We start from the raw sequence: 16,459 nt of genomic DNA on the forward strand, positions 1-16,459 counted from the left end.
AATTGCTTAATTTCCATGAAAAATAAATATAGGTACGTTTAAGATGTCTAGTGGAGTTACTAAATGTGATCCAGCTTGGGAACATGGAGACCCAATAGACGGAAACAAACATGGCATAATTTGCAAATATTGTGGTCGGGTAATGAAGAGTGGCAGAGTGACACGACTTAAGTACCATCTTAGTGGATTAAATCCAGGAAATAATGTCCAATGATGCGATAATGTCCCCCCAGAAGTAGTAACTATGGTTATACTCATAACCAACCATTTCCCTACCCTTCATATCCCATTCCTGTTGGGATGGAATCGAGCGACTCATGGAAAGAATCCGATATTCAATCTTCAAATGATTTTGCTTATAGACATCATCAACCAATCTCGGATCCATATGGGTGGCATATTAACAATTACATGCAAAACTATTTTGGGGATTTATCATTTGATGACTACTCTTCACAATACACTTACTATACACATAGAGATGATGAATATAGTGAAAATTTTGAACCTCACAGGAACTCTATGTGGTACTAAGTCACTCATGTATCTTACCATGCAATGTATAAAGTGTAAAATATTGTACTAATTCATTATATATAAATGATTATGGTGTGTTTAAACTTCTTTCATTAATTACTACATATTTTCTACACTCACAATGTTTGCCAGCTCGCTATATAATCAACTTAAATCAGTTAAATCCATCATGCAATGCATTTCCTTCCAATTTTTTGTGATAAACTAATAGATAATTGACTAAATAAACATCCTGCAAAGTTTCAATAAAAATTTCCAAGTTTTTCTTACAATTTCCGTGGTTTTTATTCAATTTTTATTGATATCGATAATATCCCAATATTTCCATCGAAATTTCCATGTTTTTGGACTACCGATATTTCCTATATCAGCGATATTTTAGACCTTGCCTATACTATAACATTGGAAAGACCAGAACCTACTTTTCTATGGGGCATAGACTTTAAATACGGAAGGCTCGCTGATTCATCCAAATTCCAAAGATTTGAGGAAGGAACTTGAAACTGTATGATTAGAAAAGCCAAAGCATGAACTTACCGAAATATTATCAATGGAAGGGCACCGAAAAAAAATGAAAGAATCCCAAGTCACTCAACTGTACTTTGTCCAGGGACAGAGATTTCAAGGATGGAAGCCATATTGAATCATCTGACGTCGTTGTCACATACTCCAGATTTAAAATAGTTAAAGACTCGGCGTTGAGAACGGTATCGGATAAGCAGGAGCGACAACCCCAATAATCCCACGAGGAGTGGTCCACTGAAAGCATGCTTAAGTGTTACGTTTCTCTCAAATGAAAATTTTAAACACGGATCGACGAGATTAGGGTCGACAAGGTATCTTATACGAAGCCTGAATTTATCTATGAGATCATCTGTATTGCGGCGCTTCAAACACTTCTGTCACAAAGTCGATAAAATCTTTATGATAAAGCTTGTCGAGGGGGTCGTGCTCTTCCTCGTCGAAATCTAATGCATGAACAAAAGACCACCCGCATTCCCATTGCTTGGAAAGAATGCTGGCTCCAATTGCATCCCTAGTGGAAAGGAATTTGACGATGTGGTGGCTAGCGATGTCGGGTAAGTGGGCGGCCATGACATTTTCTTTTGATCTTCTTGTGGTTTCTTTTTGTATGTCATTGTTCCACCGGCCACTTCTTTCCTAGACATAAGGGTCTAGAAACTCTCAATTTCTGCGATGTTTATGGAGACGGAGAAACCTGACGAAGATGAAGAGGTGAAATACGAAGAACACAAAGAAAGGCCTAGAATATCTAACGGACAAAGTTATTCACACATCCATTTTTTATTTTTCACACACCCTAGTTAAGTTTTAGTCATTGATCTTTTTTAATTCATTAATTCGACGATCAAAATTTGAGAAGAGTGTGTGAGAAGTAAAAATAAATATCTAGATAGCATTACACTGTATAATATTCTTCCGTTCCTGCCCTATTAATTAACCCTAGCTTACCTTAGCCTCTAATTCTATGAGAAGGAGGATTCTCTTCCCTCTTATTTCTCTCTCCTTCCCTCCCCTTCCCTCCCATCTTCTCACATAAACCACAACTTTTCTACCACGCCAACGTAAATTGGGCTATTGTACCGAGGATGAAATATGGATACTGAATGGTGAGTAGTCACCTTTTGATTTGTTCAGTGATATTTAACACATGTTTTATTATTTTAAAAATTAATGGGCGTGTCATTAATTTTTCTTAGGATTTAAAAAACAAATCACTTGGTATTACGGTCTAGAAGTATTTATCTTTACTTGTAAATAAGATGTCTTATGTTCAATTTTCACCAAAGGCGAATACGAACCACATTATTGCTAGTCTATTGTGATGATGAGCCCACCCTCTCTTCTTTAGTATAGATAATAAGGAAACTAATGAAAAGTAAAAAAAAAAAACTTTAATTTTAATGAAAAATGACAAATGTGTAGTGAATGGCATCAGAGAAAGATAAAAATATAGTTTTTCGTTAAAAGTGAACAATACTATAAGTGTTTCGTTAAAACTCCCTAAATAATATAGTTTGTTCAAATATATATATAAAAGAAACACGCGATATTTTTTTATTAGGCCAAATCAGATAGTGAATACATAGCATACTCACTATTTTCCTTTTAATTATTACTTCTAATCAGGCTCTACAAACATATTACAGGCATACCGGTCGACTGATTAGTACATATAGTGTATTTTATTTTCTCTTACACATGCAGGCACTGCACTTAAGATAACAAACTCATAGGATCTCTCATTGAAAAAAAAAAACAAAAACAAAACAAACAAACATGAAAACGTTCCCTCGTTTACCATATGATCTTGTACTCAAATAAGTTGCACCTAACACATATCAATTGGTCCAGTGAACTTCATGAATGATCTGGAATCAGCACCTACGAGTAATAAACTTCCCTTGAAGATCATCTTTGCAGTCCAGTGCCGGAGGACTACTGTTGTGCTGGTGGTCTGGGCCTCCTGGTGAGACTCTGTCAGTCAAATTCCTCATCCTCTTTTTATATTGCTGCTGATTCATTTTAGACAAATCATAGCGTAATCCACGTAATATATAAGCGCTATTCATCCTAGTTCTCTGCATCGACTTGCGCCCGCCATAATATTGTGTCGCTTCCAAGCCGCTGACATGCAATGACCAAATAAGTATGATCATCAGCACTGATGCTCTCATGAAGACACTTGAATCTGCAGACATTATATTAGCTAGCAACGACTGTGATAAGCGATTTAGCTGATCAAGTGCTTGTGAACAGAAGTGGTGGAACTCCTTGCTTCACAAGCCCAAATTTATAGCACTACTTGACAAGCTGACAAGCTGACAAGCCCAAATCTATAGCACTACTTGACAAGCTGACAAGCTGACAAGCCCAAATCTATAGCAATACTCGGATGTGGATTAGACTATTTTGCCAATGTGGAACTTTGTCTTTCTCTGCCCTTTTGCTTCTAATTTGACCCCACTTTTCGAGAATCTATCACGATCATGTTGAAACATTTCTTTTATCATGTTGCATATCCAGTTGAACCATACTCATTAATTTTGGTCTAGTCACCTCGAATATTTACAACCGCAGTTTAATAATGGAAATCTTCCTTTTAATAATCCAACGGTTCTTGACAATAATCATGGATGAAAGTTTACCATAGACCTAAAACAAAGTGAAGGAGAGTCTTGAGTTTATAAGTTGTTACATCTTGGGCCTGCTCCACCACCGTAGCATGATATTGTTCGCTTTGGGCCCCGACTACACCCTTACGGTTTTGTTTCTAGGAACTCACACAAGAACTTCCCAGTAGGTCACCCATCATGGGATTGCTCTCGCGCGCTACTCGCTTAACTTCAGAGTTCCGATGGAACCTGAAGCCAGTGAGCTCCCAAAAAGCCTTGTGCTAGGTAGGGATGAGAATATACATTTAAGGATCACTCTCTTGGACGATGTGGGATGTTACAATCCACCCCCCCTTAGGGGCCCAACGTCCTCGTCAGCACACCACAACTAAGGTTAGGCTCTGATATCATTTGTCACATCCCGGGCCCGCTCCACCACCGTAGCACGATATTGTCCGATTTGGGCCCCGACTACGCCCTCACGGTTTTGTTTATGAGAACTCACACGAGAACTTCCCAATGAATCACCCATCATGGGATTGCTTTCGCGCGCTACTCGCTTAACTTCGGAGTTTCGATGGAACCCAAAGCCAGTGAGCTCCCAAAAGGCCTCGTGCTAGGTAGGGATGAGAATATACATTTAAGGATCACTCATCTGGGCGATGTGAGATGTTACATAAGTTGACTTATTTTTTGTGTTGTCAATTGATTTTATGGTGGAACTTTAACTTTCTTCATAGTAATAGAGTAGGTTATCCCATGTGCGAAACTCAACGCTACATGTGCTCCATGTCACCCATTTTGTGTTGTCAACGGTTTGAAAATTGGCCACACGTGAGGGGGTCTGTTGAGAATGTATTACATATTGGTAAGAATAGAGATCCTGCATGAATTTGTAAGTAAATTAAGTTACATCTTGTATTGCCAATTGTATAATATAAACTCGATTTTCTTCGTGAAGTACACTTGGAGTAAAAACAGATAAGCATATACCAATTTGTCAAGGCTCTTATTTGAATTGATAATGTGTTTAAATGTTTTAGATAATTGGCATTGCCTTCTAAGGTCTTTGGGTAGATATCTACCAATTCCCACTTTGGATGTTGCAAATTTTCTTTCCACGTGGTTATTAATAAACAAGTACCATCTGCTTTTCTTAAAATTGGCATTATACGTCTTTATGTCGTTTTATGATATGGTGCTCAATTTCATTTTTCAGCTCTTCCTCAATCTTAACAGTTCTCTTTTGATTATTTTAGAATATATTTCTCTATCAAAAGTGTACAGATAAATCTTCTTAGGATGATTTATAAACAATGCGCACTAGCTAAAATGCCACTTGCACTTGACAAAAAAATAAAAATAAAGGATAAGACCTTTGGCTCTTTCTTTCCCTTCTTTTCGTGGGGTTGAGGTTAGGAATATATTAGGTGTGATATTCACACATTTTTTAAAAAAAGTTTTATAGATTTTTTATTTTATTTTTTATCTTTGAATCGGATGAATTGAAAAAGATTAAATGACAAAAATTAATAAATAGTGTGAAAAGTAAAAAAATGATGTGTGGATAGCACATCCCTATTTTTATCAGGCTTTAGTTTATGGTACCTTTTGAAAAAAATGTACTGGTATCCTTTAATTTGAACGATTGTTTTATAATGGAACCATGTCTGCGCGTAATAACTTATTTGATAGTGTGAGAGTTATTTTTGTTCACGCACTAAAGTGGTGAAAATGCTCATCACTTTATTAATTATTGTTAGATTAATTTAAATTTTAAATTTTATGTAATAGATAGATTAAATCAAACTCATTAAACGGTAATAAATAGGGATATTTAGAATCACCATTAATTTAAAGTGGTGAACAAAAATATTTCCTAGGACACCCACAACATAAACACTAACCTTGTTACACTAATAACAATATCATTCTTTGTTATTAACTACTATTTTCCATTATTATAATATAACATGACCTTTCTTGTAAAGTTTCGAGGTTGAATGTTAATGCTATGTTGTAATACTGCCAAAATGAGGTAGTGAGTCCAATAATTTTTTTTAATTTTTTATATTCTATATATAGTGATTTATTGTGAGGCTAAACCCCCATCCTTTTGATTAGTGTAAATATCATTTGCTAAAAAAAATTTATTTAGTGAGTCATGATTCTTTTGACCACGGATTAAGAAAATAGATTAACCCTTTTCATAAAGGTCCTTTTGCCATGCGTGTAGTGGTTCTTTTAATTAATACAAGTGAGGCGCCGCATATTAACGTATCTTGGCCACTGTTTCTCTCCGCTTTTAGGGTTTCGGAAGATTTTATGTCTTTCCGCCACTCTTTATTTGCCGTCGTGTCCACAAGTTCGTAAAAATATAAAACTCATTTTTGACGTTCAACATTTGGCAGTTTGCTGTCATCATTCGTCTTCAAGTCCACGGGTAGCCTTGTGCACGATCCTACACAAATTTCGTAAAATATTCAGCTAGTGATCCGAGACATAAAAGCAAACCTCATTCGTTAACCAAAACTTAAAGTCGCTTTACTTTTCTTTTCAACCATAAGCTATTCACTTCTTGCACCACATTTCTAGTCGGATTCTTCAACTGGTTCACCGAGTATCTAATTTAAGCCCTTTTCTCTTCTTGATGCCGATCGAGAAAGAACATCAAGGAATTTGACTTCTGTCCACCAAGCATCAAGCATCCAAAGTCCTTCCAAGTGGTGACATATCGGTTTATTTGACAACACATCTTCTGCACATTTGAAATTAACTAACATTGATCAAAATTTGACTAGCCTCTTGTGCATGAATTTCCACATCTCCCACCATGAGAGTTTGCCATTCCTCTTTCAACGATGACGTGATATTATTTCACCGTACAAATACATAAGTGGAACAATTTACTCTGTTTTATTATGTAAAGATAATAACTAGAAAATTTCATTTCATATGAATTAAACAAATTAACAGCTTATCAAGAGGGTGCTACTTTTATCATAATCTGTGATTTGTTCCACACATGTAGATGACAATGCCATCTTCAAATTGAATGATTTATTTTACAAATAATATTCAAATAATAATAAAGAAAATTAACAGTTCCACCCATGAACTTAGTATGGTAACATGATATCATGTTGTCATTAAATAAAAAATCATTACTCACATGTACGAAGCCAAACCCAAATTATACATAAGGATACATTGTACAAATTAAAAAGTATAAAGAAATAACTTGGGTAACCGTAACCGAATGCAAACCCAACCTGAACTTGGGCCAACTCAGCGTCTAGTTTCAGATTTTGTCGGATTACAAAGGACCCATGCCAAAATTAGGTAGTCAACGCAAGCCCAATAATACACAGTTCTTTGCTAATTAAGTTGCTAACTTTTAATAATTTTCCAACACTCCAGGGAAAACATTAACAAAAGAGACAAAACCAAGACTAATATTGGCTCCATATGAAATATAGAGGGATATTGTATGTGCTTATAAGTAATTAGACTATTTCTCATATTGTTAATTGATTTTCTGGTGGAACCTCAACTTTCTTCATGGTTTTAGAGCATAGTATCTCATGTGTATTAGTCGTACCCAGTGCACAAGGCTCCCGCTTTACGCAGGGTCTGGGAGAGGTGAATGTCGGCTAGCCTTACCCCCATTTATGGAGAGGCTGCTCCCAAATAGTATCTCATGTGTGAAGCCCAAAAATCATACATATTCTACGTCATCTGATGAGGTGGTGGATAGATATAGTGAATTTTTGTTTTTATCTGATTAAGGGCTGGTTTGGTATTGCTGTGCTTTGAAAAAAAGCTGCTGTGAGAATAAGCGGCTATGAAATAAATCAGCAAAGTATTTGGTAAACTTTTTTGTAAAAGTGCTTTTGGAAAAAAAAAGCAGTTTGATAGTGGGTCTTTTTATTAAAGGAGCATTGTAGCTCCGTGTGCTTTGAAAAAAAAACCAGTTTTCCAAAACTGCAAATAGCAGCTTCAGCTTTTTCCTTTGATTTCAGCTTATTCTCACAACAGCTTCCAAAATAAGCCTATTTTTTTAGTTTACCAAACACCTAAAACCCTCACAGCTTTTTTTCATGAGTGCTTTTTTTTTAAGCACCTCACTCCTAAACCACCCCTAACTCAGTGGATGAGGTGGTGGACATATCATTGTTATGTAATCAGTTGTCGTGTTATCTGATTAATTTTTTCAGTTGCCTGGATATCACTACATATCATATAAATCCAAGCCTGCCATACATATTTGGCCATGCAGATGATGAGGCTTAATTTAATTAAAAAACCAGGGATCCAAAAAGTAACAGCTCCCTTCTGATCTTAATGACGATTGGTGGATCTAAATCCAATGCAATAGTGATGTGGTTGCCATTCTAATCCCATGCAAATTAAGTAGAACTGCCACCGTCTCTGACAGTTGATGTCAGCTGAGGTAAACTAGAAAGATTATTGGGTGGAGTCTTTTGCTAGCTAACTAGGTGATGCTGCTGATTGCATTCGTTATCTGTCCAATGGACTCCACTTTGGATGAATTAACCTAAGGTGGATTTGGGATAAGCCATAAGATCAATTAGACATAGATTGAGTACTTAAAGGCGGTGTATTCACTTGGAACTTTTATAGGATGTAGAAAAGCTGAAAAATTCAAGAGCATTCAGTCAAAAATTTTAAAGAGTTTATAGAAGTATATAAAAATTCAGGTGTATTTAATTGTAATTTTTAAACGAATGTATAAAAACTACATATTTATTAAATTAAAGGGTGTAGTATATTAAGATTTATATGGACTATTGTTGATAGCACCAAAATAATGGGTTGGAATGTTATGTGGAGGGCCAATGCCATAAGCCCAAAATAGCACTAACCAAATGACCAAAAGTACGTCCAGTACTACAAAAAATTATTCAGCACCCTGCCGTTATTATCACCAACCAAGTGACCAAAAGTACGCCCAATACTACAAAAAATTATTCGGCACCCCGCCTCTATTATTGCCAACCAAGTGATTAAAAGTACGCCCAGTACTCCAAATTATTCGGCAGCCTGCCGCTATTATCACCAACCAGGTGATCAAAAGTACGCCCAGTACTTCAAATTATATATGAGCATTACTCATATCAATCATACATAAACATTCATGAGCATTACTCATATCAATCATATATAAAAATTCATGAGCATCACTCATGTCAACGTCCATGAGCATTACTCATGTCAACGTCCTTGAGCATCACTCATGTCAATCAACATGAACATTCATGAGCATCACTCATGTCAATAAGCTTCAAAAGCTTCATTTACAAAGCTCCAGCTTCAAAAGCTTCATTTACAAAAGCTCTAGTTTCAAAAGCTTCAGTTGCAAAGCTTCACCTACAAAGCTTCAGTGCAGGGTATACAAATACTGCCTCCGAACAACCGCCACTTCGGCCCATACATGGATTCAATTTGAAGTCTCCAGCCAACAGACTCTATTGACCGAAGACTTGGAGGACTACATTATGTACCATATATTGGGCCTCATGAAAAATACTTGGGGGACTTAGCCCATTATTTATGTACCGAGGAACGAGCCCTTATTTTATAAAAGGGACTCCCTCATTTTCATTAAAGAGCACCCATTCTTTATGTACTAAATGTACTGAGGAGCGAACCTTTATTTTATAAAAGGGACTCCCTCACCATCATTAGAGAAGCATCACCGCTTACCGAGCAACCGCCTCGCCACGAGCATCAACTCTAGCCCATCACTTATGTATTGAGGAGCGAACCCTTATTCTATAAAAGGGACTCATTTACTTTCATTAGAGAGCACACATTCTTCATGTACTGAGGAGTGAACCCTTATTCTATAAAAGGGACTCCCTCACCATCATTAGAGAAGCATCGTCGCCTATCGAGCAACCGTCTCGCCGTGAACATCAACTCTAGCCCATCACTTATGTATTGAGGAACGAACCCTTATAAAAGTGACTCCCTCACCTTTATTAGAGAGCATCGCCGCCTACAGAGCAACCGCCTCACCGCAAGCATCAACTCTAGCCCATCATTTATGTATTGAGGAGCGAGCCCTTATTCTATAAAAGTGACTCCCTCACCTTCAACGTCACAAGTCGAGCTAACCAAGGCAACATAAGCCACAAGCCATGCAACCTCGCAACATGTGTTACTTTTAGTTAAGCATCATTTCAGATTGAGCACCGCCTTATATCGAGTATTAGTCTTAGACGACATCTAGTTACTTCGGCCTTATATCGAGTATTAGTCTTAGACGACTTTTAGTTTGATGCTAGAACGTTTTAAAATTCTATACATTTTAATGACCAATTTAGTAATAAGCATTATTATTTTACTATTGAAATGTGGTGAGGACAAAAGTGGTCTGGTGATGGAAGTGTCACATGGTGATTGTCAGCAAGATGGTGGTATTAAAGTCCATGTCTTTAGTGGCAGCAATAATACTAGGGGTCGTGATTAATTGTGGTGGTGGGGTGTTGGAGTGGTGGAAGAGTATGATGGGGGAGGTGGTGACGATGGTGGTAAATGTGACTTTTAGGTGGTGTCAGTGGTGGTCATAGTAAGGTTGGTGCTGTATGCCCATTGCAGTGATGGTGGTGGCCATGGTGACAACAGAGGTTGTGGGGATGAAGGGTAGTCATGGTAAGGCAGTGGTGGTAGCTTGATGATGAAAGTGATAATAATAATAATAATAGTTATTGCGTAATGGTGAGTAGTGTAGTTTATGATTGGAGAATTGAGAAACAATGAAATCCATCAAAATCTTACATTGAAAGCAATACAAGTTTATCAAAATCCATGACATATTAAAATCCTTAAATTCAATAAAATTTTGAATACACCTAGATTTTTGTAGGAAAAAAAAAACATAATTGAATACCACAAGATTTTCATAGACTTTTTAGAAGGGATAATGCTAAAGAGACTAAATTTGTAAACAAAATTTGCAAACTAAATGATGTGTCACCAATAGGAATGTGCACGTTTATCAACACTTAACTAATAAACTAATTATCAACTTCCATATCCTTTAATTTTCCAAATTTTATTTACAAATTTAGTCTCCCTATCATTATACTTTTAGAAGTCATAAAAACTCTTTATTTAATATTAGGTGATTTTTTTTTTAACAAACGATATTATCTACACTATAGAGTGGGGAGTGGGCTAAGCCTAGCAATAATGTTGTTCAAATTTTCTTTTGGCAATAATCAAATATAAGACTTCTCACTTACAAGTGAAGAGGAATACAATTAGACCATAGTACAAAGCGGCTATACAAGGTAATTTTTATTGTCTTCTTAAATGTATATATTGAATACACTTGAATTTCAGAGTCAAGCAAAGTCCATCAAACTCTATATCCAATACATCACCCTAAAATTTGCTTTTAAAGAATTTTGGTAAGAATTTTAAAATGTACTTTATGTTTTAACAAATTCAGCTTCTCTGAATTTTAAATTGTAGTTTACTCCAGTCCTTGCAAATAGGATAAAAGAAGCCCATGAGAATAAGATGGTTTGAATATTCTTCCCCCAATTAAGGTTTGTTTAAAGTATGAATAGTTATGGTATTTATAGATTTTTCATCTTCATTAGAGCAAGTCCATCCATGACCCAAAAGGCAGGTGAAGGCTTTGATATTTATAACCGTCCTTGTCATTGTCGAAGCTCAATGGTGGAGTTGCATAAATGCAATCACATTTCAGAAGGCAATTACATGCCATTTCCCTTGTTTTGCCTTTACAATCCTAAAATGAGTGGACTTTCTTTTAGAGTAGTTCCAATGTAGCAAGGCCCCTCTGGACAATAGGCAACTCAATCCTCTTGAATGAATATAAACTGCATGTAGTGAACAGTAACTACATAAGTGCATCTCTACCCCTAGACATAATAGTCTAGACAATTCGTATTAAAATATTAGTAATTTTTATTTTATAAAATAATTTAAAATAATTTTATTTTTAATTTTGGATATGATATTTTAACCAAAGGCAGATGAGCATGGTTAGGTATTTTTCTGTATTTTTATAATTTTTTAAATAGTTTTTTTTTTTTAAATTTAAATTGAGGCTGACGTCAATTACATGGATTAGGTGCCAGGCCCGTGGAATTTCGCTTGATTGAGTCCTCGGGCTCACCTTGAGCCCAATTACCCGAATGAGCTAGAGTGTTTTAGAGGGAGAGGGAGTGGATTGGGTTGCCTATCAATAGGGCTATAGACTATAGTGAAAGTGTTCTTAGAAGGGTAATGACAAGGCAAATGCAAGAGCATTTAAATTTCCCTCTAAAAGTTGAGTCCTTTTGTGCAACTCCACCTATTGGGTTTGGGCAAAGGTGAGTACTATTCACAAATATCTTTTTTTATGCCTTGTAAGTGTGTTTAAGCAGGGCCAGCCCAGGCCCAGTGCAGGCAGGGCGACCGTCCAGGGCCCAAAAAAATTAGGGGCACCGAAATTATTAGGGTGGTATATTTATATATGTTTTTATAAGAGTATAAATTTATAAAGTTTGGTTCAAATACACAAAAATTGAACTAGAAGTGGTGGTTTGTCATTTGAAAATAATGAGGAGGTCTTGGGTTCAAAACACCCCATGTGTGCTTATTTACTTTCCATTTTTCAATGATTTTTGTTGTTTAAAATTAACAAGAGGTCCTAAGTTCGAAATGCTATGTGCATGTTTATTTTTTTCAATTTTTACAAATTTTTGTTTGGTTGTTAATTTATTTTTAGTTACTATCTAGTAGCTATGTGGGTTGTTATTTTTAAATATTCGTTTTAATTCAAGTCTAATCTTCAACAAAAAATAATACGTAGACCAAATTTGCAAATTATATGATGTGTCATCAAAATGTTTAATTTAGTGCCCATTCATTAATAAGACATATCAATTAAAGACTCAAAAACATCATTATTGTTTAGTCCCATATTGACAAGGTTATTAAATAAGAAAAAAACATCTCACGATTTATTCAAAAACACATTCAAAGTTCAGATGGAAAACAAAACTCATCATCTATCTACTTGTAAGCCCGAAGGTTTTTTGTTTCCCTCTCTCAATACAAAATAAATTAGTCTTTCAGTGTTTCTAAATTATTGAGTTTGAAGTGTTTTTCTAAGTATAATTTTTTCGATGTCTTATGTGTGAAAATAAATAATTTTCTTACATGAAGTTAGGGCACTTTTTTTTACGTCGCCCCTGGCCTCAAAAATCTCTGGACCGGCATTGTGTTTAAGTATGAACTTTATAAAGTTTGTTCTTTGAAAATAAAGCTCTATGTTTACCTATGATAGTTTGATTTTAAATACAAAACAAAGCACCACATTACATCAAGCATAATTAAAATGTGAATGAAAAAGATGATTGGATATTATTAGGGGTGGGTTCGGTACAGTTACCGTACCAAAACCCTCGTACCACTTACTGTACTAAACTTTCGGTTTGCTAAAATCTATTACTATTACCATACCAAACTTTCGGTATACTAAAGTTCGGTATTGCAAAATAGTTTGGTTGACATGGTATGGCAATGGTAATTGCCACTTTTTTTTGGGATAAAATCTGTTTTTGCTTTTTCAACCCAATTCAAGGGCAAAACTTTTTTATTGTACCTTTATCTCATACATTGTAGCATAAATTCATCTATTATTGATCATTCACAATTCACACACACAATAATTCAAATGATGCATCAAGATTTATGATTATTTATGATGAAAATTAAGCTTACAATCCAAATAGAAGTTACGAACCAAAACAAATAGAAGTTAATAATCCAAATAGAAGTTAAAGTTTCAAATCAAATGAAAATTGAAACTAAACTTCAAAAAGTAAAATTCATTGATCAATTCTTCAAGTTTGAGATGTCGAAGCTTTTGGAGGAGACATTGAACTTGTAGAAGATTGAGCTTGTGTCAAGCCTACATTACAAACAAAGAAAACATATTAGTAGCAAGAAGAATTAAAGTTAAAAACCATTTAACAACAAATTTACTAAAAAAATTAAAGCATATCTTACTTGTTTCCACTTCTTTCATTTCCTTGTAAAATTGAAGCATATATTCCGTTGGTTCCTTTTAGAAGTTTACTTCATCCACCTTAAGCCAATCACTAGTACACACTAGTGCCTCTACCATTTTAGGAGTCAAAGATGCCCTAAAAGGGTCCACAACCCTCCTCCCTAGGCTAAATGCATTTTCACTAGCAACGGTGGAAGTGGGGATTGCAAAGATATCCTTAGCTATTTGTGAAAGAATTGGGAACTCTTTTGTGTTTGATTTCCACCAATTCAAGAGATCAAAGCCACCAACAACAATGCTAATATAAAGAGCGGCGAAGTACTTATCAACTTCATTGGATATCTCCAAAAGGCTTTGCGCCCTCCTTTCTTGTATAAGCTCCTTCATTATTTCAATTTTGTTCTCATCACCCCCACAAGCTTGAATTATGTACTCCTCATTTAGTTCCACATCTCCCAATGGAGCCCCAATGGTAGTAGAAGAACCCTTCCTATACTCATTATACAAATCAAGCAAGCATTTTTTAATCTCCTTAAGCATCCAAGCTATCTTTCTATCATCCCATCCAAGTGTTTTGAGGCTAATGGTAATCATTTGAAGTTTATAACAAGGGTCTAGAACTTGGCCAAGAAACATAAGTGGGTTCACATTCTCAAAACTTCCCTAATACTTGTAAATTTATACATCATTATAGTAGCCACCCTTTGCAATGTAGGATTGATAGGATCTTTCCTTTTCTTCTCAATCTCTATTTGTAAAGAAACCACTTGATCCATAGCAAAGTTGATGTAACATTTTTTTGTTGCATTAAGCTTCAAAGTAGAATCATGAAACTTCTTAAGAAAGTGCGTAAAGGCTAGTGATTTCTCCCAATCCTCCTCATCCGGAGACCCCACTTTCTTTCCCAAATTCTTCTTTGAATCAATCTCCATTTCTTCAAAATAATCACGAAATTGCACATTCCCTCCGCCATCCTAAGAAGCATCTTCCTAAACTTGTATGCAACGTCAAGCATTTTATATGTTGCATTCCACCTTGTAGACACATCAAAAGGCACATTTGACATCTTGTCCATCTGGAATAAGATAGTAAAATCCCTAAACTTATCCAATCTAGCTTGTGAAGAATGAATGTACTTGACACAATTTCGAATCCCCTCAACCGACTTAGCAAGCTCCTTTAACCTACTATTGACAACTAAATTTAAGATGTGACAAAAACACCTCATATGTATGTACTTCCCACCAACCAAGAGAGAATTCATTTCCCCTAGCCTCTTTTTCATGTAGTCAACCGCAACATCATTGGCGGAAGCATTATTAACCGTAATGCTAAAAATCTTCTCTATCCCCCATTGGTTTAAACACACATCTAGAACTTTCCCAATGTCTTCTCCCTTATGACCCGTGATTTTATGAAGTTTATGATCCGTTTGTGCAACTTCTATTCATTACCCATGAAGTGAGCTACCATATAGTTAATGTTTTGTACTGATGTCCAAGTATCGGTTGTGATACTTACCCTTTGATTATGCATTGCTTTAAATAACTTATATTTCTTCAACACATATAAATCCTACACACTGGCTGCAATCTTCTTCCTATTTGGAATCTTGAACCGAGGTTGAGCCTCTTTCATCATATCAATGTACCCACTACCTTCAACCACCTTAAATGGTTGTCTATCCTTAATGACAAACATCACAACCTTTAACTCAAGTTTTTTTTTTGGTTAAAGTGTGGGGGGCCAATCCACTGCCCATAGACTCATTTATTAAGACTAGCTGATTATTATCCGCTTTCATATAAAGAGGTGAGTCTTTATAAGCTTTTCTAAGGTGATGTCCTATGCTTGATGTCCCATTTTTCTCAAGATCGGCCAGAACCTCTTTTTTGCAATATGAGCAAATTGCAAGGTGAATGTATTTCCCTTTACTCAAGGTTCTTTTCACTCTCTAAGCATGTAACCAACACTCTGATCGCAACCTACTTACATCTTCATATTCATCAGACACATCTCTCTTACCGCTTCCAACACTTTCATCCCTTTCTCCTTGATTTTGTTGTTGTGGTTGTGTTTCCAGTGTTTGGGGTTAAGGTTGAGGTTGGGGTTGGGGTTGGGTTGAGTGGTGGAAGGTGTACTAGTAGTAGAGCCACACAAAGATTGGCTTGTCCTAGACTTCATCTTGATCTAATACCGAAAATAAAACACAACATTATATCGTATACACATCATATCCAAATATAGTAGAAGCTAATTCGTATACACATCATACCAAAAACAGCACCCATTCCAATTGTATCAATTAAAAAGAAAATAAAAAAACAAGTCATGATCAAAGTAATTAATTAAAGTTGTTCGAAGTAAGCAGAATCATACATCACCTTTAAAAAAGTCATGATCAAAGTAAGCAATTGGATTATGGAAAAAAGAAACTCCCTTTCCCTATATTTATCTCACTTTTATATATGAAATGATAGTAGGCATGATGCATGCATCCCACACAGCTCCAAATCTCACACCTTTCTATCACACACGGACACACCCAGCTAAAGCTAATCCCTCATCCCTTCACATTTCACACCCAAAACCTCGAAACTAAACCCAACAAAGCAAATTATACAAACCCAACAACCCAAAAGCAGAAAAGCATAAAAGAAAAAAAGATATGCATCATTGACAAGTGATAACTCAATCAAAAGGTCATGCAATTCCTAATTGATTGAGT

The 16,459-nt window shown here is 35.7% G+C and overlaps 1 protein-coding gene across 1 annotated transcript in view; it reads right to left on the reverse strand.

Annotated features, from left to right (window-relative positions):
- Positions 1-7,277: 7,277 nt before the first annotated feature.
- LOC103434859 (uncharacterized protein At4g18490) overlaps positions 7,278-16,459 on the reverse strand; it is a 67,240-nt gene continuing 58,058 nt past the window's right edge. Inside the window, exon 4 of the mRNA XM_070821476.1 lies at positions 7,278-7,332. The gene's annotated coding sequence lies outside the window, so the exon portion shown is untranslated. The remainder of the gene's footprint in view (positions 7,333-16,459) is intronic.

Source organism: Malus domestica, chromosome 05, assembly GCF_042453785.1.
Source record: "Malus domestica chromosome 05, GDT2T_hap1".
Taxonomy (NCBI): domain Eukaryota; kingdom Viridiplantae; phylum Streptophyta; class Magnoliopsida; order Rosales; family Rosaceae; genus Malus; species Malus domestica.